Raw genomic sequence first — 20,204 nt, forward strand, 5'->3', positions numbered from 1 at the left:
TTGTAAGTGTAGCATATAAAACAAGAATCGTATGAAGCATTCGTAGACAGGTGCTAAAGTCGTAGTATGGCCGCAGGTGACGGTCGTATGACGGGTCTGTAGCCACAACAGGTTGGCATCAAAGTGAATACCGCTAACTGTAAGCACTCTGCTGTAGCCCCAGTGGCGCAATTGGTTAGCGCACGGTACTTATAAGGCAGTAGCCGTGAGCAATGCCGGGGTTGTGAGTTCGAGCCTCACCTGGGGCATACTTTTATTTCGTAGCAGCTGACTATGGAAGCATCGGGACGCTAGATTTGAGATGCATCACGTACCTGAGAGACCATAAATGTGCGTGCACTGTAGTCAACGACTGCGTGTTCCTCGGTAGTATAGTGGTTAGTATCCCCGCCTGTCACGCGGGAGACCGGGGTTCGATTCCCCGCCGGGGAGGTGCGATTTTTATATCGCGAAGGTTGCACGTGTGGCCCGAAAAAGCATTACCGTTGTGATCAAGGAATGTAATTGCTAAAAAATCGTAAGAAAGTCTGCGTCTTAGGAAGTGTTTCTCGTATTCTGCACACGACGTCGTCGTTTCACAACTCACAGGGTTTGCTGTCGACGCTGAATCAGCGCACCCCAAGATTAATGATCGAGCTCGAAGCACCCAAGAAAAAGAATAATTTTAGCAGAGCGTGGTTTCGATCCACGGACCTCTGGGTTATGGGCCCAGCACGCTTCCACTGCGCCACTCTGCTGTGCCGAGAGAAGCGCGCTCTTCGGTGCGTGACATGGGACACTTGGAAAAGCGTTGTCTGCGTCGCCTACCGTTTAATTAACTGTGTAGCATCTCCCAGCTTGACTTGTCTCGACTTTGCTCGACTGACGCTACGCTGACGCTTGCACGAAGCGATATTTACCGCGATCGTCTCGAGATGCAGCTGCGAGATGCTCAGGATTAACATTGCACTCCACGAAGGTGGAGACATTCGAATGCACTGCCTAGCTACGCGCCCGCAACTAACAAAATGCCGACCCTGCCAGGATTCGAACCTGGAATCTTCTGATGCGTAGTCAGACGCGTTATCCGTTGCGCCACAGGGCCACTGTTCGCGTTTTCTGCTACGAGGCGGGTGCACATCGCAAAGCAACGTGTTCTCCGTGGCTCGGCAATTGCATGTCATCCACTGACAACGGCGGCGCGGCCACTCTGGTCTTCCGCACTCTGCAGGGAGCTGCCACCAAGGAAGGCATCTCTCCTCCTGCTGCTCGGCCACGGAGCGCCTGCACAGCTTAGAGCTTGCCACACATCTGCCGTCGCTGTTGGACAGGTAGCGGAATGCAAGGCGCCCGTTTTTTTGCATTTTTTCGCTGATGACAAGCGGTTGACATGCTTGTAAGTGTAGCATATAAAACAAGAATCGTATGAAGCATTCGTAGACAGGTGCTAAAGTCGTAGTATGGCCGCAGGTGACGGTCGTATGACGGGTCTGTAGCCACAACAGGTTGGCATCAAAGTGAATACCGCTAACTGTAAGCACTCTGCTGTAGCCCCAGTGGCGCAATTGGTTAGCGCACGGTACTTATAAGGCAGTAGCCGTGAGCAATGCCGGGGTTGTGAGTTCGAGCCTCACCTGGGGCATACTTTTATTTCGTAGCAGCTGACTATGGAAGCATCGGGACGCTAGATTTGAGATGCATCACGTACCTGAGAGACCATAAATGTGCGTGCACTGTAGTCAACGACTGCGTGTTCCTCGGTAGTATAGTGGTTAGTATCCCCGCCTGTCACGCGGGAGACCGGGGTTCGATTCCCCGCCGGGGAGGTGCGATTTTTATATCGCGAAGGTTGCACGTGTGGCCCGAAAAAGCATTACCGTTGTGATCAAGGAATGTAATTGCTAAAAAATCGTAAGAAAGTCTGCGTCTTAGGAAGTGTTTCTCGTATTCTGCACACGACGTCGTCGTTTCACAACTCACAGGGTTTGCTGTCGACGCTGAATCAGCGCACCCCAAGATTAATGATCGAGCTCGAAGCACCCAAGAAAAAGAATAATTTTAGCAGAGCGTGGTTTCGATCCACAGACCTCTGGGTTATGGGCCCAGCACGCTTCCACTGCGCCACTCTGCTGTGCCGAGAGAAGCGCGCTCTTCGGTGCGTGACATGGGACACTTGGAAAAGCGTTGTCTGCGTCGCCTACCGTTTAATTAACTGTGTAGCATCTCCCAGCTTGACTTGTCTCGACTTTGCTCGACTGACGCTACGCTGACGCTTGCACGAAGCGATATTTACCGCGATCGTCTCGAGATGCAGCTGCGAGATGCTCAGGATTAACATTGCACTCCACGAAGGTGGAGACATTCGAATGCACTGCCTAGCTACGCGCCCGCAACTAACAAAATGCCGACCCTGCCAGGATTCGAACCTGGAATCTTCTGATGCGTAGTCAGACGCGTTATCCGTTGCGCCACAGGGCCACTGTTCGCGTTTTCTGCTACGAGGCGGGTGCACATCGCAAAGCAACGTGTTCTCCGTGGCTCGGCAATTGCATGTCATCCACTGACAACGGCGGCGCGGCCACTCTGGTCTTCCGCACTCTGCAGGGAGCTGCCACCAAGGAAGGCATCTCTCCTCCTGCTGCTCGGCCACGGAGCGCCTGCACAGCTTAGAGCTTGCCACACATCTGCCGTCGCTGTTGGACAGGTAGCGGAATGCAAGGCGCCCGTTTTTTTGCATTTTTTCGCTGATGACAAGCGGTTGACATGCTTGTAAGTGTAGCATATAAAACAAGAATCGTATGAAGCATTCGTAGACAGGTGCTAAAGTCGTAGTATGGCCGCAGGTGACGGTCGTATGACGGGTCTGTAGCCACAACAGGTTGGCATCAAAGTGAATACCGCTAACTGTAAGCACTCTGCTGTAGCCCCAGTGGCGCAATTGGTTAGCGCACGGTACTTATAAGGCAGTAGCCGTGAGCAATGCCGGGGTTGTGAGTTCGAGCCTCACCTGGGGCATACTTTTATTTCGTAGCAGCTGACTATGGAAGCATCGGGACGCTAGATTTGAGATGCATCACGTACCTGAGAGACCATAAATGTGCGTGCACTGTAGTCAACGACTGCGTGTTCCTCGGTAGTATAGTGGTTAGTATCCCCGCCTGTCACGCGGGAGACCGGGGTTCGATTCCCCGCCGGGGAGGTGCGATTTTTATATCGCGAAGGTTGCACGTGTGGCCCGAAAAAGCATTACCGTTGTGATCAAGGAATGTAATTGCTAAAAAATCGTAAGAAAGTCTGCGTCTTAGGAAGTGTTTCTCGTATTCTGCACACGACGTCGTCGTTTCACAACTCACAGGGTTTGCTGTCGACGCTGAATCAGCGCACCCCAAGATTAATGATCGAGCTCGAAGCACCCAAGAAAAAGAATAATTTTAGCAGAGCGTGGTTTCGATCCACGGACCTCTGGGTTATGGGCCCAGCACGCTTCCACTGCGCCACTCTGCTGTGCCGAGAGAAGCGCGCTCTTCGGTGCGTGACATGGGACACTTGGAAAAGCGTTGTCTGCGTCGCCTACCGTTTAATTAACTGTGTAGCATCTCCCAGCTTGACTTGTCTCGACTTTGCTCGACTGACGCTACGCTGACGCTTGCACGAAGCGATATTTACCGCGATCGTCTCGAGATGCAGCTGCGAGATGCTCAGGATTAACATTGCACTCCACGAAGGTGGAGACATTCGAATGCACTGCCTAGCTACGCGCCCGCAACTAACAAAATGCCGACCCTGCCAGGATTCGAACCTGGAATCTTCTGATGCGTAGTCAGACGCGTTATCCGTTGCGCCACAGGGCCACTGTTCGCGTTTTCTGCTACGAGGCGGGTGCACATCGCAAAGCAACGTGTTCTCCGTGGCTCGGCAATTGCATGTCATCCACTGACAACGGCGGCGCGGCCACTCTGGTCTTCCGCACTCTGCAGGGAGCTGCCACCAAGGAAGGCATCTCTCCTCCTGCTGCTCGGCCACGGAGCGCCTGCACAGCTTAGAGCTTGCCACACATCTGCCGTCGCTGTTGGACAGGTAGCGGAATGCAAGGCGCCCGTTTTTTTGCATTTTTTCGCTGATGACAAGCGGTTGACATGCTTGTAAGTGTAGCATATAAAACAAGAATCGTATGAAGCATTCGTAGACAGGTGCTAAAGTCGTAGTATGGCCGCAGGTGACGGTCGTATGACGGGTCTGTAGCCACAACAGGTTGGCATCAAAGTGAATACCGCTAACTGTAAGCACTCTGCTGTAGCCCCAGTGGCGCAATTGGTTAGCGCACGGTACTTATAAGGCAGTAGCCGTGAGCAATGCCGGGGTTGTGAGTTCGAGCCTCACCTGGGGCATACTTTTATTTCGTAGCAGCTGACTATGGAAGCATCGGGACGCTAGATTTGAGATGCATCACGTACCTGAGAGACCATAAATGTGCGTGCACTGTAGTCAACGACTGCGTGTTCCTCGGTAGTATAGTGGTTAGTATCCCCGCCTGTCACGCGGGAGACCGGGGTTCGATTCCCCGCCGGGGAGGTGCGATTTTTATATCGCGAAGGTTGCACGTGTGGCCCGAAAAAGCATTACCGTTGTGATCAAGGAATGTAATTGCTAAAAAATCGTAAGAAAGTCTGCGTCTTAGGAAGTGTTTCTCGTATTCTGCACACGACGTCGTCGTTTCACAACTCACAGGGTTTGCTGTCGACGCTGAATCAGCGCACCCCAAGATTAATGATCGAGCTCGAAGCACCCAAGAAAAAGAATAATTTTAGCAGAGCGTGGTTTCGATCCACGGACCTCTGGGTTATGGGCCCAGCACGCTTCCACTGCGCCACTCTGCTGTGCCGAGAGAAGCGCGCTCTTCGGTGCGTGACATGGGACACTTGGAAAAGCGTTGTCTGCGTCGCCTACCGTTTAATTAACTGTGTAGCATCTCCCAGCTTGACTTGTCTCGACTTTGCTCGACTGACGCTACGCTGACGCTTGCACGAAGCGATATTTACCGCGATCGTCTCGAGATGCAGCTGCGAGATGCTCAGGATTAACATTGCACTCCACGAAGGTGGAGACATTCGAATGCACTGCCTAGCTACGCGCCCGCAACTAACAAAATGCCGACCCTGCCAGGATTCGAACCTGGAATCTTCTGATGCGTAGTCAGACGCGTTATCCGTTGCGCCACAGGGCCACTGTTCGCGTTTTCTGCTACGAGGCGGGTGCACATCGCAAAGCAACGTGTTCTCCGTGGCTCGGCAATTGCATGTCATCCACTGACAACGGCGGCGCGGCCACTCTGGTCTTCCGCACTCTGCAGGGAGCTGCCACCAAGGAAGGCATCTCTCCTCCTGCTGCTCGGCCACGGAGCGCCTGCACAGCTTAGAGCTTGCCACACATCTGCCGTCGCTGTTGGACAGGTAGCGGAATGCAAGGCGCCCGTTTTTTTGCATTTTTTCGCTGATGACAAGCGGTTGACATGCTTGTAAGTGTAGCATATAAAACAAGAATCGTATGAAGCATTCGTAGACAGGTGCTAAAGTCGTAGTATGGCCGCAGGTGACGGTCGTATGACGGGTCTGTAGCCACAACAGGTTGGCATCAAAGTGAATACCGCTAACTGTAAGCACTCTGCTGTAGCCCCAGTGGCGCAATTGGTTAGCGCACGGTACTTATAAGGCAGTAGCCGTGAGCAATGCCGGGGTTGTGAGTTCGAGCCTCACCTGGGGCATACTTTTATTTCGTAGCAGCTGACTATGGAAGCATCGGGACGCTAGATTTGAGATGCATCACGTACCTGAGAGACCATAAATGTGCGTGCACTGTAGTCAACGACTGCGTGTTCCTCGGTAGTATAGTGGTTAGTATCCCCGCCTGTCACGCGGGAGACCGGGGTTCGATTCCCCGCCGGGGAGGTGCGATTTTTATATCGCGAAGGTTGCACGTGTGGCCCGAAAAAGCATTACCGTTGTGATCAAGGAATGTAATTGCTAAAAAATCGTAAGAAAGTCTGCGTCTTAGGAAGTGTTTCTCGTATTCTGCACACGACGTCGTCGTTTCACAACTCACAGGGTTTGCTGTCGACGCTGAATCAGCGCACCCCAAGATTAATGATCGAGCTCGAAGCACCCAAGAAAAAGAATAATTTTAGCAGAGCGTGGTTTCGATCCACAGACCTCTGGGTTATGGGCCCAGCACGCTTCCACTGCGCCACTCTGCTGTGCCGAGAGAAGCGCGCTCTTCGGTGCGTGACATGGGACACTTGGAAAAGCGTTGTCTGCGTCGCCTACCGTTTAATTAACTGTGTAGCATCTCCCAGCTTGACTTGTCTCGACTTTGCTCGACTGACGCTACGCTGACGCTTGCACGAAGCGATATTTACCGCGATCGTCTCGAGATGCAGCTGCGAGATGCTCAGGATTAACATTGCACTCCACGAAGGTGGAGACATTCGAATGCACTGCCTAGCTACGCGCCCGCAACTAACAAAATGCCGACCCTGCCAGGATTCGAACCTGGAATCTTCTGATGCGTAGTCAGACGCGTTATCCGTTGCGCCACAGGGCCACTGTTCGCGTTTTCTGCTACGAGGCGGGTGCACATCGCAAAGCAACGTGTTCTCCGTGGCTCGGCAATTGCATGTCATCCACTGACAACGGCGGCGCGGCCACTCTGGTCTTCCGCACTCTGCAGGGAGCTGCCACCAAGGAAGGCATCTCTCCTCCTGCTGCTCGGCCACGGAGCGCCTGCACAGCTTAGAGCTTGCCACACATCTGCCGTCGCTGTTGGACAGGTAGCGGAATGCAAGGCGCCCGTTTTTTTGCATTTTTTCGCTGATGACAAGCGGTTGACATGCTTGTAAGTGTAGCATATAAAACAAGAATCGTATGAAGCATTCGTAGACAGGTGCTAAAGTCGTAGTATGGCCGCAGGTGACGGTCGTATGACGGGTCTGTAGCCACAACAGGTTGGCATCAAAGTGAATACCGCTAACTGTAAGCACTCTGCTGTAGCCCCAGTGGCGCAATTGGTTAGCGCACGGTACTTATAAGGCAGTAGCCGTGAGCAATGCCGGGGTTGTGAGTTCGAGCCTCACCTGGGGCATACTTTTATTTCGTAGCAGCTGACTATGGAAGCATCGGGACGCTAGATTTGAGATGCATCACGTACCTGAGAGACCATAAATGTGCGTGCACTGTAGTCAACGACTGCGTGTTCCTCGGTAGTATAGTGGTTAGTATCCCCGCCTGTCACGCGGGAGACCGGGGTTCGATTCCCCGCCGGGGAGGTGCGATTTTTATATCGCGAAGGTTGCACGTGTGGCCCGAAAAAGCATTACCGTTGTGATCAAGGAATGTAATTGCTAAAAAATCGTAAGAAAGTCTGCGTCTTAGGAAGTGTTTCTCGTATTCTGCACACGACGTCGTCGTTTCACAACTCACAGGGTTTGCTGTCGACGCTGAATCAGCGCACCCCAAGATTAATGATCGAGCTCGAAGCACCCAAGAAAAAGAATAATTTTAGCAGAGCGTGGTTTCGATCCACGGACCTCTGGGTTATGGGCCCAGCACGCTTCCACTGCGCCACTCTGCTGTGCCGAGAGAAGCGCGCTCTTCGGTGCGTGACATGGGACACTTGGAAAAGCGTTGTCTGCGTCGCCTACCGTTTAATTAACTGTGTAGCATCTCCCAGCTTGACTTGTCTCGACTTTGCTCGACTGACGCTACGCTGACGCTTGCACGAAGCGATATTTACCGCGATCGTCTCGAGATGCAGCTGCGAGATGCTCAGGATTAACATTGCACTCCACGAAGGTGGAGACATTCGAATGCACTGCCTAGCTACGCGCCCGCAACTAACAAAATGCCGACCCTGCCAGGATTCGAACCTGGAATCTTCTGATGCGTAGTCAGACGCGTTATCCGTTGCGCCACAGGGCCACTGTTCGCGTTTTCTGCTACGAGGCGGGTGCACATCGCAAAGCAACGTGTTCTCCGTGGCTCGGCAATTGCATGTCATCCACTGACAACGGCGGCGCGGCCACTCTGGTCTTCCGCACTCTGCAGGGAGCTGCCACCAAGGAAGGCATCTCTCCTCCTGCTGCTCGGCCACGGAGCGCCTGCACAGCTTAGAGCTTGCCACACATCTGCCGTCGCTGTTGGACAGGTAGCGGAATGCAAGGCGCCCGTTTTTTTGCATTTTTTCGCTGATGACAAGCGGTTGACATGCTTGTAAGTGTAGCATATAAAACAAGAATCGTATGAAGCATTCGTAGACAGGTGCTAAAGTCGTAGTATGGCCGCAGGTGACGGTCGTATGACGGGTCTGTAGCCACAACAGGTTGGCATCAAAGTGAATACCGCTAACTGTAAGCACTCTGCTGTAGCCCCAGTGGCGCAATTGGTTAGCGCACGGTACTTATAAGGCAGTAGCCGTGAGCAATGCCGGGGTTGTGAGTTCGAGCCTCACCTGGGGCATACTTTTATTTCGTAGCAGCTGACTATGGAAGCATCGGGACGCTAGATTTGAGATGCATCACGTACCTGAGAGACCATAAATGTGCGTGCACTGTAGTCAACGACTGCGTGTTCCTCGGTAGTATAGTGGTTAGTATCCCCGCCTGTCACGCGGGAGACCGGGGTTCGATTCCCCGCCGGGGAGGTGCGATTTTTATATCGCGAAGGTTGCACGTGTGGCCCGAAAAAGCATTACCGTTGTGATCAAGGAATGTAATTGCTAAAAAATCGTAAGAAAGTCTGCGTCTTAGGAAGTGTTTCTCGTATTCTGCACACGACGTCGTCGTTTCACAACTCACAGGGTTTGCTGTCGACGCTGAATCAGCGCACCCCAAGATTAATGATCGAGCTCGAAGCACCCAAGAAAAAGAATAATTTTAGCAGAGCGTGGTTTCGATCCACGGACCTCTGGGTTATGGGCCCAGCACGCTTCCACTGCGCCACTCTGCTGTGCCGAGAGAAGCGCGCTCTTCGGTGCGTGACATGGGACACTTGGAAAAGCGTTGTCTGCGTCGCCTACCGTTTAATTAACTGTGTAGCATCTCCCAGCTTGACTTGTCTCGACTTTGCTCGACTGACGCTACGCTGACGCTTGCACGAAGCGATATTTACCGCGATCGTCTCGAGATGCAGCTGCGAGATGCTCAGGATTAACATTGCACTCCACGAAGGTGGAGACATTCGAATGCACTGCCTAGCTACGCGCCCGCAACTAACAAAATGCCGACCCTGCCAGGATTCGAACCTGGAATCTTCTGATGCGTAGTCAGACGCGTTATCCGTTGCGCCACAGGGCCACTGTTCGCGTTTTCTGCTACGAGGCGGGTGCACATCGCAAAGCAACGTGTTCTCCGTGGCTCGGCAATTGCATGTCATCCACTGACAACGGCGGCGCGGCCACTCTGGTCTTCCGCACTCTGCAGGGAGCTGCCACCAAGGAAGGCATCTCTCCTCCTGCTGCTCGGCCACGGAGCGCCTGCACAGCTTAGAGCTTGCCACACATCTGCCGTCGCTGTTGGACAGGTAGCGGAATGCAAGGCGCCCGTTTTTTTGCATTTTTTCGCTGATGACAAGCGGTTGACATGCTTGTAAGTGTAGCATATAAAACAAGAATCGTATGAAGCATTCGTAGACAGGTGCTAAAGTCGTAGTATGGCCGCAGGTGACGGTCGTATGACGGGTCTGTAGCCACAACAGGTTGGCATCAAAGTGAATACCGCTAACTGTAAGCACTCTGCTGTAGCCCCAGTGGCGCAATTGGTTAGCGCACGGTACTTATAAGGCAGTAGCCGTGAGCAATGCCGGGGTTGTGAGTTCGAGCCTCACCTGGGGCATACTTTTATTTCGTAGCAGCTGACTATGGAAGCATCGGGACGCTAGATTTGAGATGCATCACGTACCTGAGAGACCATAAATGTGCGTGCACTGTAGTCAACGACTGCGTGTTCCTCGGTAGTATAGTGGTTAGTATCCCCGCCTGTCACGCGGGAGACCGGGGTTCGATTCCCCGCCGGGGAGGTGCGATTTTTATATCGCGAAGGTTGCACGTGTGGCCCGAAAAAGCATTACCGTTGTGATCAAGGAATGTAATTGCTAAAAAATCGTAAGAAAGTCTGCGTCTTAGGAAGTGTTTCTCGTATTCTGCACACGACGTCGTCGTTTCACAACTCACAGGGTTTGCTGTCGACGCTGAATCAGCGCACCCCAAGATTAATGATCGAGCTCGAAGCACCCAAGAAAAAGAATAATTTTAGCAGAGCGTGGTTTCGATCCACGGACCTCTGGGTTATGGGCCCAGCACGCTTCCACTGCGCCACTCTGCTGTGCCGAGAGAAGCGCGCTCTTCGGTGCGTGACATGGGACACTTGGAAAAGCGTTGTCTGCGTCGCCTACCGTTTAATTAACTGTGTAGCATCTCCCAGCTTGACTTGTCTCGACTTTGCTCGACTGACGCTACGCTGACGCTTGCACGAAGCGATATTTACCGCGATCGTCTCGAGATGCAGCTGCGAGATGCTCAGGATTAACATTGCACTCCACGAAGGTGGAGACATTCGAATGCACTGCCTAGCTACGCGCCCGCAACTAACAAAATGCCGACCCTGCCAGGATTCGAACCTGGAATCTTCTGATGCGTAGTCAGACGCGTTATCCGTTGCGCCACAGGGCCACTGTTCGCGTTTTCTGCTACGAGGCGGGTGCACATCGCAAAGCAACGTGTTCTCCGTGGCTCGGCAATTGCATGTCATCCACTGACAACGGCGGCGCGGCCACTCTGGTCTTCCGCACTCTGCAGGGAGCTGCCACCAAGGAAGGCATCTCTCCTCCTGCTGCTCGGCCACGGAGCGCCTGCACAGCTTAGAGCTTGCCACACATCTGCCGTCGCTGTTGGACAGGTAGCGGAATGCAAGGCGCCCGTTTTTTTGCATTTTTTCGCTGATGACAAGCGGTTGACATGCTTGTAAGTGTAGCATATAAAACAAGAATCGTATGAAGCATTCGTAGACAGGTGCTAAAGTCGTAGTATGGCCGCAGGTGACGGTCGTATGACGGGTCTGTAGCCACAACAGGTTGGCATCAAAGTGAATACCGCTAACTGTAAGCACTCTGCTGTAGCCCCAGTGGCGCAATTGGTTAGCGCACGGTACTTATAAGGCAGTAGCCGTGAGCAATGCCGGGGTTGTGAGTTCGAGCCTCACCTGGGGCATACTTTTATTTCGTAGCAGCTGACTATGGAAGCATCGGGACGCTAGATTTGAGATGCATCACGTACCTGAGAGACCATAAATGTGCGTGCACTGTAGTCAACGACTGCGTGTTCCTCGGTAGTATAGTGGTTAGTATCCCCGCCTGTCACGCGGGAGACCGGGGTTCGATTCCCCGCCGGGGAGGTGCGATTTTTATATCGCGAAGGTTGCACGTGTGGCCCGAAAAAGCATTACCGTTGTGATCAAGGAATGTAATTGCTAAAAAATCGTAAGAAAGTCTGCGTCTTAGGAAGTGTTTCTCGTATTCTGCACACGACGTCGTCGTTTCACAACTCACAGGGTTTGCTGTCGACGCTGAATCAGCGCACCCCAAGATTAATGATCGAGCTCGAAGCACCCAAGAAAAAGAATAATTTTAGCAGAGCGTGGTTTCGATCCACGGACCTCTGGGTTATGGGCCCAGCACGCTTCCACTGCGCCACTCTGCTGTGCCGAGAGAAGCGCGCTCTTCGGTGCGTGACATGGGACACTTGGAAAAGCGTTGTCTGCGTCGCCTACCGTTTAATTAACTGTGTAGCATCTCCCAGCTTGACTTGTCTCGACTTTGCTCGACTGACGCTACGCTGACGCTTGCACGAAGCGATATTTACCGCGATCGTCTCGAGATGCAGCTGCGAGATGCTCAGGATTAACATTGCACTCCACGAAGGTGGAGACATTCGAATGCACTGCCTAGCTACGCGCCCGCAACTAACAAAATGCCGACCCTGCCAGGATTCGAACCTGGAATCTTCTGATGCGTAGTCAGACGCGTTATCCGTTGCGCCACAGGGCCACTGTTCGCGTTTTCTGCTACGAGGCGGGTGCACATCGCAAAGCAACGTGTTCTCCGTGGCTCGGCAATTGCATGTCATCCACTGACAACGGCGGCGCGGCCACTCTGGTCTTCCGCACTCTGCAGGGAGCTGCCACCAAGGAAGGCATCTCTCCTCCTGCTGCTCGGCCACGGAGCGCCTGCACAGCTTAGAGCTTGCCACACATCTGCCGTCGCTGTTGGACAGGTAGCGGAATGCAAGGCGCCCGTTTTTTTGCATTTTTTCGCTGATGACAAGCGGTTGACATGCTTGTAAGTGTAGCATATAAAACAAGAATCGTATGAAGCATTCGTAGACAGGTGCTAAAGTCGTAGTATGGCCGCAGGTGACGGTCGTATGACGGGTCTGTAGCCACAACAGGTTGGCATCAAAGTGAATACCGCTAACTGTAAGCACTCTGCTGTAGCCCCAGTGGCGCAATTGGTTAGCGCACGGTACTTATAAGGCAGTAGCCGTGAGCAATGCCGGGGTTGTGAGTTCGAGCCTCACCTGGGGCATACTTTTATTTCGTAGCAGCTGACTATGGAAGCATCGGGACGCTAGATTTGAGATGCATCACGTACCTGAGAGACCATAAATGTGCGTGCACTGTAGTCAACGACTGCGTGTTCCTCGGTAGTATAGTGGTTAGTATCCCCGCCTGTCACGCGGGAGACCGGGGTTCGATTCCCCGCCGGGGAGGTGCGATTTTTATATCGCGAAGGTTGCACGTGTGGCCCGAAAAAGCATTACCGTTGTGATCAAGGAATGTAATTGCTAAAAAATCGTAAGAAAGTCTGCGTCTTAGGAAGTGTTTCTCGTATTCTGCACACGACGTCGTCGTTTCACAACTCACAGGGTTTGCTGTCGACGCTGAATCAGCGCACCCCAAGATTAATGATCGAGCTCGAAGCACCCAAGAAAAAGAATAATTTTAGCAGAGCGTGGTTTCGATCCACAGACCTCTGGGTTATGGGCCCAGCACGCTTCCACTGCGCCACTCTGCTGTGCCGAGAGAAGCGCGCTCTTCGGTGCGTGACATGGGACACTTGGAAAAGCGTTGTCTGCGTCGCCTACCGTTTAATTAACTGTGTAGCATCTCCCAGCTTGACTTGTCTCGACTTTGCTCGACTGACGCTACGCTGACGCTTGCACGAAGCGATATTTACCGCGATCGTCTCGAGATGCAGCTGCGAGATGCTCAGGATTAACATTGCACTCCACGAAGGTGGAGACATTCGAATGCACTGCCTAGCTACGCGCCCGCAACTAACAAAATGCCGACCCTGCCAGGATTCGAACCTGGAATCTTCTGATGCGTAGTCAGACGCGTTATCCGTTGCGCCACAGGGCCACTGTTCGCGTTTTCTGCTACGAGGCGGGTGCACATCGCAAAGCAACGTGTTCTCCGTGGCTCGGCAATTGCATGTCATCCACTGACAACGGCGGCGCGGCCACTCTGGTCTTCCGCACTCTGCAGGGAGCTGCCACCAAGGAAGGCATCTCTCCTCCTGCTGCTCGGCCACGGAGCGCCTGCACAGCTTAGAGCTTGCCACACATCTGCCGTCGCTGTTGGACAGGTAGCGGAATGCAAGGCGCCCGTTTTTTTGCATTTTTTCGCTGATGACAAGCGGTTGACATGCTTGTAAGTGTAGCATATAAAACAAGAATCGTATGAAGCATTCGTAGACAGGTGCTAAAGTCGTAGTATGGCCGCAGGTGACGGTCGTATGACGGGTCTGTAGCCACAACAGGTTGGCATCAAAGTGAATACCGCTAACTGTAAGCACTCTGCTGTAGCCCCAGTGGCGCAATTGGTTAGCGCACGGTACTTATAAGGCAGTAGCCGTGAGCAATGCCGGGGTTGTGAGTTCGAGCCTCACCTGGGGGCATACTTTTATTTCGTAGCAGCTGACTATGGAAGCATCGGGACGCTAGATTTGAGATGCATCACGTACCTGAGAGACCATAAATGTGCGTGCACTGTAGTCAACGACTGCGTGTTCCTCGGTAGTATAGTGGTTAGTATCCCCGCCTGTCACGCGGGAGACCGGGTTTCGATTTCCCCGCCGGGGAGGTGCGATTTTTATATCGCGAAGGTTGCACGTGTGGCCCGAAAAAGCATTACCGTTGTGATCAAGGAATGTAATTGCTAAAAAATCGTAAGAAAGTCTGCGTCTTAGGAAGTGTTTCTCGTATTCTGCACACGACGTCGTCGTTTCACAACTCACAGGGTTTGCTGTCGACGCTGAATCAGCGCACCCCAAGATTAATGATCGAGCTCGAAGCACCCAAGAAAAAGAATAATTTTAGCAGAGCGTGGTTTCGATCCACGGACCTCTGGGTTATGGGCCCAGCACGCTTCCACTGCGCCACTCTGCTGTGCCGAGAGAAGCGCGCTCTTCGGTGCGTGACATGGGACACTTGGAAAAGCGTTGTCTGCGTCGCCTACCGTTTAATTAACTGTGTAGCATCTCCCAGCTTGACTTGTCTCGACTTTGCTCGACTGACGCTACGCTGACGCTTGCACGAAGCGATATTTACCGCGATCGTCTCGAGATGCAGCTGCGAGATGCTCAGGATTAACATTGCACTCCACGAAGGTGGAGACATTCGAATGCACTGCCTAGCTACGCGCCCGCAACTAACAAAATGCCCGACCCTGCCAGGATTCGAACCTGGAATCTTCTGATGCGTAGTCAGACGCGTTATCCGTTGCGCCACAGGGCCACTGTTCGCGTTTTCTGCTACGAGGCGGGTGCACATCGCAAAGCAACGTGTTCTCCGTGGCTCGGCAATTGCATGTCATCCACTGACAACGGCGGCGCGGCCACTCTGGTCTTCCGCACTCTGCAGGGAGCTGCCACCAAGGAAGGCATCTCTCCTCCTGCTGCTCGGCCACGGAGCGCCTGCACAGCTTAGAGCTTGCCACACATCTGCCGTCGCTGTTGGACAGGTAGCGGAATGCAAGGCGCCCGTTTTTTTGCATTTTTTCGCTGATGACAAGCGGTTGACATGCTTGTAAGTGTAGCATATAAAACAAGAATCGTATGAAGCATTCGTAGACAGGTGCTAAAGTCGTAGTATGGCCGCAGGTGACGGTCGTATGACGGGTCTGTAGCCACAACAGGTTGGCATCAAAGTGAATACCGCTAACTGTAAGCACTCTGCTGTAGCCCCAGTGGCGCAATTGGTTAGCGCACGGTACTTATAAGGCAGTAGCCGTGAGCAATGCCGGGGTTGTGAGTTCGAGCCTCACCTGGGGCATACTTTTATTTCGTAGCAGCTGACTATGGAAGCATCGGGACGCTAGATTTGAGATGCATCACGTACCTGAGAGACCATAAATGTGCGTGCACTGTAGTCAACGACTGCGTGTTCCTCGGTAGTATAGTGGTTAGTATCCCCGCCTGTCACGCGGGAGACCGGGGTTCGATTCCCCGCCGGGGAGGTGCGATTTTTATATCGCGAAGGTTGCACGTGTGGCCCGAAAAAGCATTACCGTTGTGATCAAGGAATGTAATTGCTAAAAAATCGTAAGAAAGTCTGCGTCTTAGGAAGTGTTTCTCGTATTCTGCACACGACGTCGTCGTTTCACAACTCACAGGGTTTGCTGTCGACGCTGAATCAGCGCACCCCAAGATTAATGATCGAGCTCGAAGCACCCAAGAAAAAGAATAATTTTAGCAGAGCGTGGTTTCGATCCACGGACCTCTGGGTTATGGGCCCAGCACGCTTCCACTGCGCCACTCTGCTGTGCCGAGAGAAGCGCGCTCTTCGGTGCGTGACATGGGACACTTGGAAAAGCGTTGTCTGCGTCGCCTACCGTTTAATTAACTGTGTAGCATCTCCCAGCTTGACTTGTCTCGACTTTGCTCGACTGACGCTACGCTGACGCTTGCACGAAGCGATATTTACCGCGATCGTCTCGAGATGCAGCTGCGAGATGCTCAGGATTAACATTGCACTCCACGAAGGTGGAGACATTCGAATGCACTGCCTAGCTACGCGCCCGCAACTAACAAAATGCCGACCCTGCCAGGATTCGAACCTGGAATCTTCTGATGCGTAGTCAGACGCGTTATCCGTTGCGCCACAGGGCCACTGTTCGCGTTTTCTGCTACGAGGCGGGTGCACATCGCAAAGCAACGTGTTCTCCGTGGCTCGGCAATTGCATGTCATCCACTGACAACGGCGGCGCGGCCACTCTGGTCTTCCGCACTCTGCAGGGAGCTGCCACCAAGGAAGGCATCTCTCCTCCTGCTGCTCGGCCACGGAGCGCCTGCACAGCTTAGAGCTTGCCACACATCTGCCGTCGCTGTTGGACAGGTAGCGGAATGCAAGGCGCCCGTTTTTTTGCATTTTTTCGCTGATGACAAGCGGTTGACATGCTTGTAAGTGTAGCATATAAAACAAGAATCGTATGAAGCATTCGTAGACAGGTGCTAAAGTCGTAGTATGGCCGCAGGTGACGGTCGTATGACGGGTCTGTAGCCACAACAGGTTGGCATCAAAGTGAATACCGCTAACTGTAAGCACTCTGCTGTAGCCCCAGTGGCGCAATTGGTTAGCGCACGGTACTTATAAGGCAGTAGCCGTGAGCAATGCCGGGGTTGTGAGTTCGAGCCTCACCTGGGCATACTTTTATTTCGTAGCAGCTGACTATGGAAGCATCGGGAACGCTAGATTGAGATGCATCACGTACCTGAGAGACCATAAATGTGCGTGCACTGTAGTCAACGACTGCGTGTTCCTCGGTAGTATAGTGGTTAGTATCCCCGCCTGTCACGCGGGAGACCGGGGTTCGATTCCCCGCCGGGGAGGTGCGATTTTTATATCGCGAAGGTTGCACGTGTGGCCCGAAAAAGCATTACCGTTGTGATCAAGGAATGTAATTGCTAAAAAATCGTAAGAAAGTCTGCGTCTTAGGAAGTGTTTCTCGTATTCTGCACACGACGTCGTCGTTTCACAACTCACAGGGTTTGCTGTCGACGCTGAATCAGCGCACCCCAAGATTAATGATCGAGCTCGAAGCACCCAAGAAAAAGAATAATTTTAGCAGAGCGTGGTTTCGATCCACGGACCTCTGGGTTATGGGCCCAGCACGCTTCCCACTGCGCCACTCTGCTGTGCCGAGAGAAGCGCGCTCTTCGGTGCGTGACATGGGACCACTTGGAAAAGCGTTGTCTGCGTCGCCTACCGTTTAATTAACTGTGTAGCATCTCCCCAGCTTGACTTGTCTCGACTTTGCTCGACTGACGCTACGCTGACGCTTGCACGAAGCGATATTTACCGCGATCGTCTCGAGATGCAGCTGCGAGATGCTCAGGATTAACATTGCACTCCACGAAGGTGGAGACATTCGAATGCACTGCCTAGCTACGCGCCCGCAACTAACAAAATGCCGACCCTGCCAGGATTCGAACCTGGAATCTTCTGATGGCGTAGTCAGACGCGTTATCCGTTGCGCCACAGGGCCACTGTTCGCGTTTTCTGCTACGAGGCGGGTGCACATCGCAAAGCAACGTGTTCTCCGTGGCTCGGCAATTGCATGTCATCCACTGACAACGGCCGGCGCGGCCACTCTGGTCTTCCGCACTCTGCAGGGAGCTGCCACCAAGGAAGGCATCTCTCCTCCTGCTGCTCGGCCACGGAGCGCCTGCACAGCTTAGAGCTTGCCACACATCTGCCGTCGCTGTTGGACAGGTAGCGGAATGCAAGGCGCCCGTTTTTTTTGCATTTTTTCGCTGATGACAAGCGGTTGACATGCTTGTAAGTGTAGCATATAAAACAAGAATCGTATGAAGCATTCGTAGACAGGTGCTAAAGTCGTAGTATGGCCGCAGGTGACGGTCGTATGACGGGTCTGTAGCCACAACAGGTTGGCATCAAAGTGAATACCGCTAACTGTAAGCACTCTGCTGTAGCCCCAGTGGCGCAATTGGTTAGCGCACGGTACTTATAAGGCAGTAGCCGTGAGCAATGCCGGGGTTGTGAGTTCGAGCCTCACCTGGGGCATACTTTTATTTCGTAGCAGCTGACTATGGAAGCATCGGGACGCTAGATTTGAGATGCATCACGTACCTGAGAGACCATAAATGTGCGTGCACTGTAGTCAACGACTGCGTGTTCCTCGGTAGTATAGTGGTTAGTATCCCCGCCTGTCACGCGGGAGACCGGGGTTCGATTCCCCGCCGGGGAGGTGCGATTTTTATATCGCGAAGGTTGCACGTGTGGCCCGAAAAAGCATTACCGTTGTGATCAAGGAATGTAATTGCTAAAAAATCGTAAGAAAGTCTGCGTCTTAGGAAGTGTTTCTCGTATTCTGCACACGGACGTCGTCGTTTCACAACTCACAGGGTTTGCTGTCGACGCTGAATCAGCGCACCCCAAGATTAATGATCGAGCTCGAAGCACCCAAGAAAAGAATAATTTTAGCAGAGCGTGGTTTCGATCCACGGACCTCTGGGTTATGGGCCCAGCACGCTTCCACTGCGCCACTCTGCTGTGCCGAGAGAAGCGCGCTCTTCGGTGCGTGACATGGGACACTTGGAAAAGCGTTGTCTGCGTCGCCTACCGTTTAATTAACTGTGTAGCATCTCCCAGCTTGACTTGTCTCGACTTTGCTCGACTGACGCTACGCTGACGCTTGCACGAAGCGATATTTACCGCGATCGTCCTCGAGATGCAGCTGCGAGATGCTCAGGATTAACATTGCACTCCACGAAGGTGGAGACATTCGAATGCACTGCCTAGCTACGCGCCCGCAAACTAACAAAATGCCGACCCTGCCAGGATTCGAACCTGGAATCTTCTGATGCGTAGTCAGACGCGTTATCCGTTGCGCCACAGGGCCACTGTTCGCGTTTTCTGCTACGAGGCGGGTGCACATCGCAAAGCAACGTGTTCTCCGTGGCTCGGCAATTGCATGTCATCCACTGACAACGGCGGCGCGGCCACTCTGGTCTTCCGCACTCTGCAGGGAGCTGCCACCAAGGAAGGCATCTCTCCTCCTGCTGCTCGGCCACGGAGCGCCTGCACAGCTTAGAGCTTGCCACACATCTGCCGTCGCTGTTGGACAGGTAGCGGAATGCAAGGCGCCCGTTTTTTTGCATTTTTTCGCTGATGACAAGCGGTTGACATGCTTGTAAGTGTAGCATATAAAACAAGAATCGTATGAAGCATTCGTAGACAGGTGCTAAAGTCGTAGTATGGCCGCAGGTGACGGTCGTATGACGGGTCTGTAGCCACAACAGGTTGGCATCAAAGTGAATACCGCTAACTGTAAGCACTCTGCTGTAGCCCCAGTGGCGCAATTGGTTAGCGCACGGTACTTATAAGGCAGTAGCCGTGAGCAATGCCGGGGTTGTGAGTTCGAGCCTCACCTGGGGCATACTTTTATTTCGTAGCAGCTGACTATGGAAGCATCGGGACGCTAGATTTGAGATGCAATCACGTACCTGAGGAGACCATAAATGTGCGTGCACTGTAGTCAACGACTGCGTGTTCCTCGGTAGTATAGTGGTTAGTATCCCCGCCTGTCACGCGGGAGACCGGGGTTCGATTCCCCGCCGGGGAGGTGCGATTTTTATATCGCGAAGGTTGCACGTGTGGACCCGAAAAAGCATTACCGTTGTGATCAAGGAATGTAATTGCTAAAAAATCGTAAGAAAGTCTGCGTCTTAGGAAGTGTTTCTCGTATTCTGCACACGACGTCGTCGTTTCACAACTCACAGGGTTTGCTGTCGACGCTGAATCAGCGCACCCCAAGATTAATGATCGAGCTCGAAGCACCCAAGAAAAAGAATAATTTTAGCAGAGCGTGGTTTCGATCCACGGACCTCTGGTTATGGGCCCAGCACGCTTCCACTGCGCACACTCTGCTGTGCCGAGAGAAGCGCGCTCTTCGGTGCGTGACATGGGACACTTGGAAAAGCGTTGTCTGCGTCGCCTACCGTTTAATTAACTGTGTAGCATCTCCCAGCTTGACTTGTCTCGACTTTGCTCGACTGACGCTACGCTGACGCTTGCACGAAGCGATATTTACCGCGATCGTCTCGAGATGCAGCTGCGAGATGCTCAGGATTAACATTGCACTCCACGAAGGTGGAGACATT

At 53.0% G+C, this 20,204-nt stretch overlaps 43 non-coding genes across 43 annotated transcripts; 29 read left to right on the forward strand and 14 right to left on the reverse strand.

The window, feature by feature from the left end:
• Positions 1-156: 156 nt before the first annotated feature.
• Trnai-uau lies at positions 157-248 on the forward strand. Its single transcript is given in 2 exon segments — positions 157-194; positions 213-248. It is a non-coding gene; the product is annotated as a tRNA-Ile (tRNA).
• Positions 249-360: 112 nt separating this feature from the next.
• Trnad-guc lies at positions 361-432 on the forward strand. The gene has a single exon. It is a non-coding gene; the product is annotated as a tRNA-Asp (tRNA).
• Positions 433-1,011: 579 nt separating this feature from the next.
• Trnar-acg lies at positions 1,012-1,084 on the reverse strand. The gene has a single exon. It is a non-coding gene; the product is annotated as a tRNA-Arg (tRNA).
• A 445-nt stretch (positions 1,085-1,529) lies between these two features.
• Positions 1,530-1,621, forward strand: Trnai-uau. The gene is given in 2 exon segments: positions 1,530-1,567; positions 1,586-1,621. It is a non-coding gene; the product is annotated as a tRNA-Ile (tRNA).
• Positions 1,622-1,733: 112 nt separating this feature from the next.
• Trnad-guc lies at positions 1,734-1,805 on the forward strand. Its single transcript has one exon. It is a non-coding gene; the product is annotated as a tRNA-Asp (tRNA).
• Positions 1,806-2,384: 579 nt separating this feature from the next.
• Positions 2,385-2,457, reverse strand: Trnar-acg. The gene has a single exon. It is a non-coding gene; the product is annotated as a tRNA-Arg (tRNA).
• Positions 2,458-2,902: 445 nt separating this feature from the next.
• Positions 2,903-2,994, forward strand: Trnai-uau. The gene is given in 2 exon segments: positions 2,903-2,940; positions 2,959-2,994. It is a non-coding gene; the product is annotated as a tRNA-Ile (tRNA).
• Positions 2,995-3,106: 112 nt separating this feature from the next.
• On the forward strand, positions 3,107-3,178 carry Trnad-guc. Its single transcript has one exon. It is a non-coding gene; the product is annotated as a tRNA-Asp (tRNA).
• A 579-nt stretch (positions 3,179-3,757) lies between these two features.
• Trnar-acg lies at positions 3,758-3,830 on the reverse strand. The gene has a single exon. It is a non-coding gene; the product is annotated as a tRNA-Arg (tRNA).
• Positions 3,831-4,275: 445 nt separating this feature from the next.
• Positions 4,276-4,367, forward strand: Trnai-uau. The gene is given in 2 exon segments: positions 4,276-4,313; positions 4,332-4,367. It is a non-coding gene; the product is annotated as a tRNA-Ile (tRNA).
• A 112-nt stretch (positions 4,368-4,479) lies between these two features.
• Trnad-guc lies at positions 4,480-4,551 on the forward strand. Its single transcript has one exon. It is a non-coding gene; the product is annotated as a tRNA-Asp (tRNA).
• A 579-nt stretch (positions 4,552-5,130) lies between these two features.
• On the reverse strand, positions 5,131-5,203 carry Trnar-acg. The gene has a single exon. It is a non-coding gene; the product is annotated as a tRNA-Arg (tRNA).
• Positions 5,204-5,648: 445 nt separating this feature from the next.
• Trnai-uau lies at positions 5,649-5,740 on the forward strand. Its single transcript is given in 2 exon segments — positions 5,649-5,686; positions 5,705-5,740. It is a non-coding gene; the product is annotated as a tRNA-Ile (tRNA).
• Positions 5,741-5,852: 112 nt separating this feature from the next.
• On the forward strand, positions 5,853-5,924 carry Trnad-guc. Its single transcript has one exon. It is a non-coding gene; the product is annotated as a tRNA-Asp (tRNA).
• Positions 5,925-6,503: 579 nt separating this feature from the next.
• On the reverse strand, positions 6,504-6,576 carry Trnar-acg. The gene has a single exon. It is a non-coding gene; the product is annotated as a tRNA-Arg (tRNA).
• A 445-nt stretch (positions 6,577-7,021) lies between these two features.
• Trnai-uau lies at positions 7,022-7,113 on the forward strand. Its single transcript is given in 2 exon segments — positions 7,022-7,059; positions 7,078-7,113. It is a non-coding gene; the product is annotated as a tRNA-Ile (tRNA).
• Positions 7,114-7,225: 112 nt separating this feature from the next.
• Trnad-guc lies at positions 7,226-7,297 on the forward strand. The gene has a single exon. It is a non-coding gene; the product is annotated as a tRNA-Asp (tRNA).
• A 579-nt stretch (positions 7,298-7,876) lies between these two features.
• Positions 7,877-7,949, reverse strand: Trnar-acg. The gene has a single exon. It is a non-coding gene; the product is annotated as a tRNA-Arg (tRNA).
• Positions 7,950-8,394: 445 nt separating this feature from the next.
• Trnai-uau lies at positions 8,395-8,486 on the forward strand. The gene is given in 2 exon segments: positions 8,395-8,432; positions 8,451-8,486. It is a non-coding gene; the product is annotated as a tRNA-Ile (tRNA).
• Positions 8,487-8,598: 112 nt separating this feature from the next.
• Trnad-guc lies at positions 8,599-8,670 on the forward strand. Its single transcript has one exon. It is a non-coding gene; the product is annotated as a tRNA-Asp (tRNA).
• Positions 8,671-9,249: 579 nt separating this feature from the next.
• Positions 9,250-9,322, reverse strand: Trnar-acg. The gene has a single exon. It is a non-coding gene; the product is annotated as a tRNA-Arg (tRNA).
• Positions 9,323-9,767: 445 nt separating this feature from the next.
• Trnai-uau lies at positions 9,768-9,859 on the forward strand. Its single transcript is given in 2 exon segments — positions 9,768-9,805; positions 9,824-9,859. It is a non-coding gene; the product is annotated as a tRNA-Ile (tRNA).
• A 112-nt stretch (positions 9,860-9,971) lies between these two features.
• On the forward strand, positions 9,972-10,043 carry Trnad-guc. The gene has a single exon. It is a non-coding gene; the product is annotated as a tRNA-Asp (tRNA).
• A 579-nt stretch (positions 10,044-10,622) lies between these two features.
• On the reverse strand, positions 10,623-10,695 carry Trnar-acg. The gene has a single exon. It is a non-coding gene; the product is annotated as a tRNA-Arg (tRNA).
• A 445-nt stretch (positions 10,696-11,140) lies between these two features.
• Trnai-uau lies at positions 11,141-11,232 on the forward strand. The gene is given in 2 exon segments: positions 11,141-11,178; positions 11,197-11,232. It is a non-coding gene; the product is annotated as a tRNA-Ile (tRNA).
• Positions 11,233-11,344: 112 nt separating this feature from the next.
• On the forward strand, positions 11,345-11,416 carry Trnad-guc. Its single transcript has one exon. It is a non-coding gene; the product is annotated as a tRNA-Asp (tRNA).
• A 579-nt stretch (positions 11,417-11,995) lies between these two features.
• On the reverse strand, positions 11,996-12,068 carry Trnar-acg. Its single transcript has one exon. It is a non-coding gene; the product is annotated as a tRNA-Arg (tRNA).
• Positions 12,069-12,513: 445 nt separating this feature from the next.
• Positions 12,514-12,605, forward strand: Trnai-uau. The gene is given in 2 exon segments: positions 12,514-12,551; positions 12,570-12,605. It is a non-coding gene; the product is annotated as a tRNA-Ile (tRNA).
• A 112-nt stretch (positions 12,606-12,717) lies between these two features.
• Positions 12,718-12,789, forward strand: Trnad-guc. The gene has a single exon. It is a non-coding gene; the product is annotated as a tRNA-Asp (tRNA).
• Positions 12,790-13,368: 579 nt separating this feature from the next.
• On the reverse strand, positions 13,369-13,441 carry Trnar-acg. Its single transcript has one exon. It is a non-coding gene; the product is annotated as a tRNA-Arg (tRNA).
• Positions 13,442-13,886: 445 nt separating this feature from the next.
• Positions 13,887-13,979, forward strand: Trnai-uau. Its single transcript is given in 2 exon segments — positions 13,887-13,924; positions 13,943-13,979. It is a non-coding gene; the product is annotated as a tRNA-Ile (tRNA).
• Positions 13,980-14,744: 765 nt separating this feature from the next.
• On the reverse strand, positions 14,745-14,817 carry Trnar-acg. The gene has a single exon. It is a non-coding gene; the product is annotated as a tRNA-Arg (tRNA).
• Positions 14,818-15,262: 445 nt separating this feature from the next.
• On the forward strand, positions 15,263-15,354 carry Trnai-uau. The gene is given in 2 exon segments: positions 15,263-15,300; positions 15,319-15,354. It is a non-coding gene; the product is annotated as a tRNA-Ile (tRNA).
• A 112-nt stretch (positions 15,355-15,466) lies between these two features.
• Positions 15,467-15,538, forward strand: Trnad-guc. The gene has a single exon. It is a non-coding gene; the product is annotated as a tRNA-Asp (tRNA).
• Positions 15,539-16,117: 579 nt separating this feature from the next.
• Trnar-acg lies at positions 16,118-16,190 on the reverse strand. Its single transcript has one exon. It is a non-coding gene; the product is annotated as a tRNA-Arg (tRNA).
• A 445-nt stretch (positions 16,191-16,635) lies between these two features.
• On the forward strand, positions 16,636-16,730 carry Trnai-uau. The gene is given in 2 exon segments: positions 16,636-16,673; positions 16,692-16,730. It is a non-coding gene; the product is annotated as a tRNA-Ile (tRNA).
• Positions 16,731-16,838: 108 nt separating this feature from the next.
• Positions 16,839-16,910, forward strand: Trnad-guc. Its single transcript has one exon. It is a non-coding gene; the product is annotated as a tRNA-Asp (tRNA).
• Positions 16,911-17,492: 582 nt separating this feature from the next.
• On the reverse strand, positions 17,493-17,566 carry Trnar-acg. Its single transcript has one exon. It is a non-coding gene; the product is annotated as a tRNA-Arg (tRNA).
• Positions 17,567-18,013: 447 nt separating this feature from the next.
• Trnai-uau lies at positions 18,014-18,105 on the forward strand. Its single transcript is given in 2 exon segments — positions 18,014-18,051; positions 18,070-18,105. It is a non-coding gene; the product is annotated as a tRNA-Ile (tRNA).
• A 112-nt stretch (positions 18,106-18,217) lies between these two features.
• Trnad-guc lies at positions 18,218-18,289 on the forward strand. Its single transcript has one exon. It is a non-coding gene; the product is annotated as a tRNA-Asp (tRNA).
• A 581-nt stretch (positions 18,290-18,870) lies between these two features.
• Trnar-acg lies at positions 18,871-18,943 on the reverse strand. The gene has a single exon. It is a non-coding gene; the product is annotated as a tRNA-Arg (tRNA).
• A 445-nt stretch (positions 18,944-19,388) lies between these two features.
• Positions 19,389-19,480, forward strand: Trnai-uau. The gene is given in 2 exon segments: positions 19,389-19,426; positions 19,445-19,480. It is a non-coding gene; the product is annotated as a tRNA-Ile (tRNA).
• Positions 19,481-19,594: 114 nt separating this feature from the next.
• Trnad-guc lies at positions 19,595-19,666 on the forward strand. The gene has a single exon. It is a non-coding gene; the product is annotated as a tRNA-Asp (tRNA).
• Positions 19,667-20,204: the final 538 nt, after the last annotated feature.

This window comes from Schistocerca piceifrons, chromosome 8, assembly GCF_021461385.2.
Source record: "Schistocerca piceifrons isolate TAMUIC-IGC-003096 chromosome 8, iqSchPice1.1, whole genome shotgun sequence".
Lineage (NCBI taxonomy): Eukaryota > Metazoa > Arthropoda > Insecta > Orthoptera > Acrididae > Schistocerca > Schistocerca piceifrons.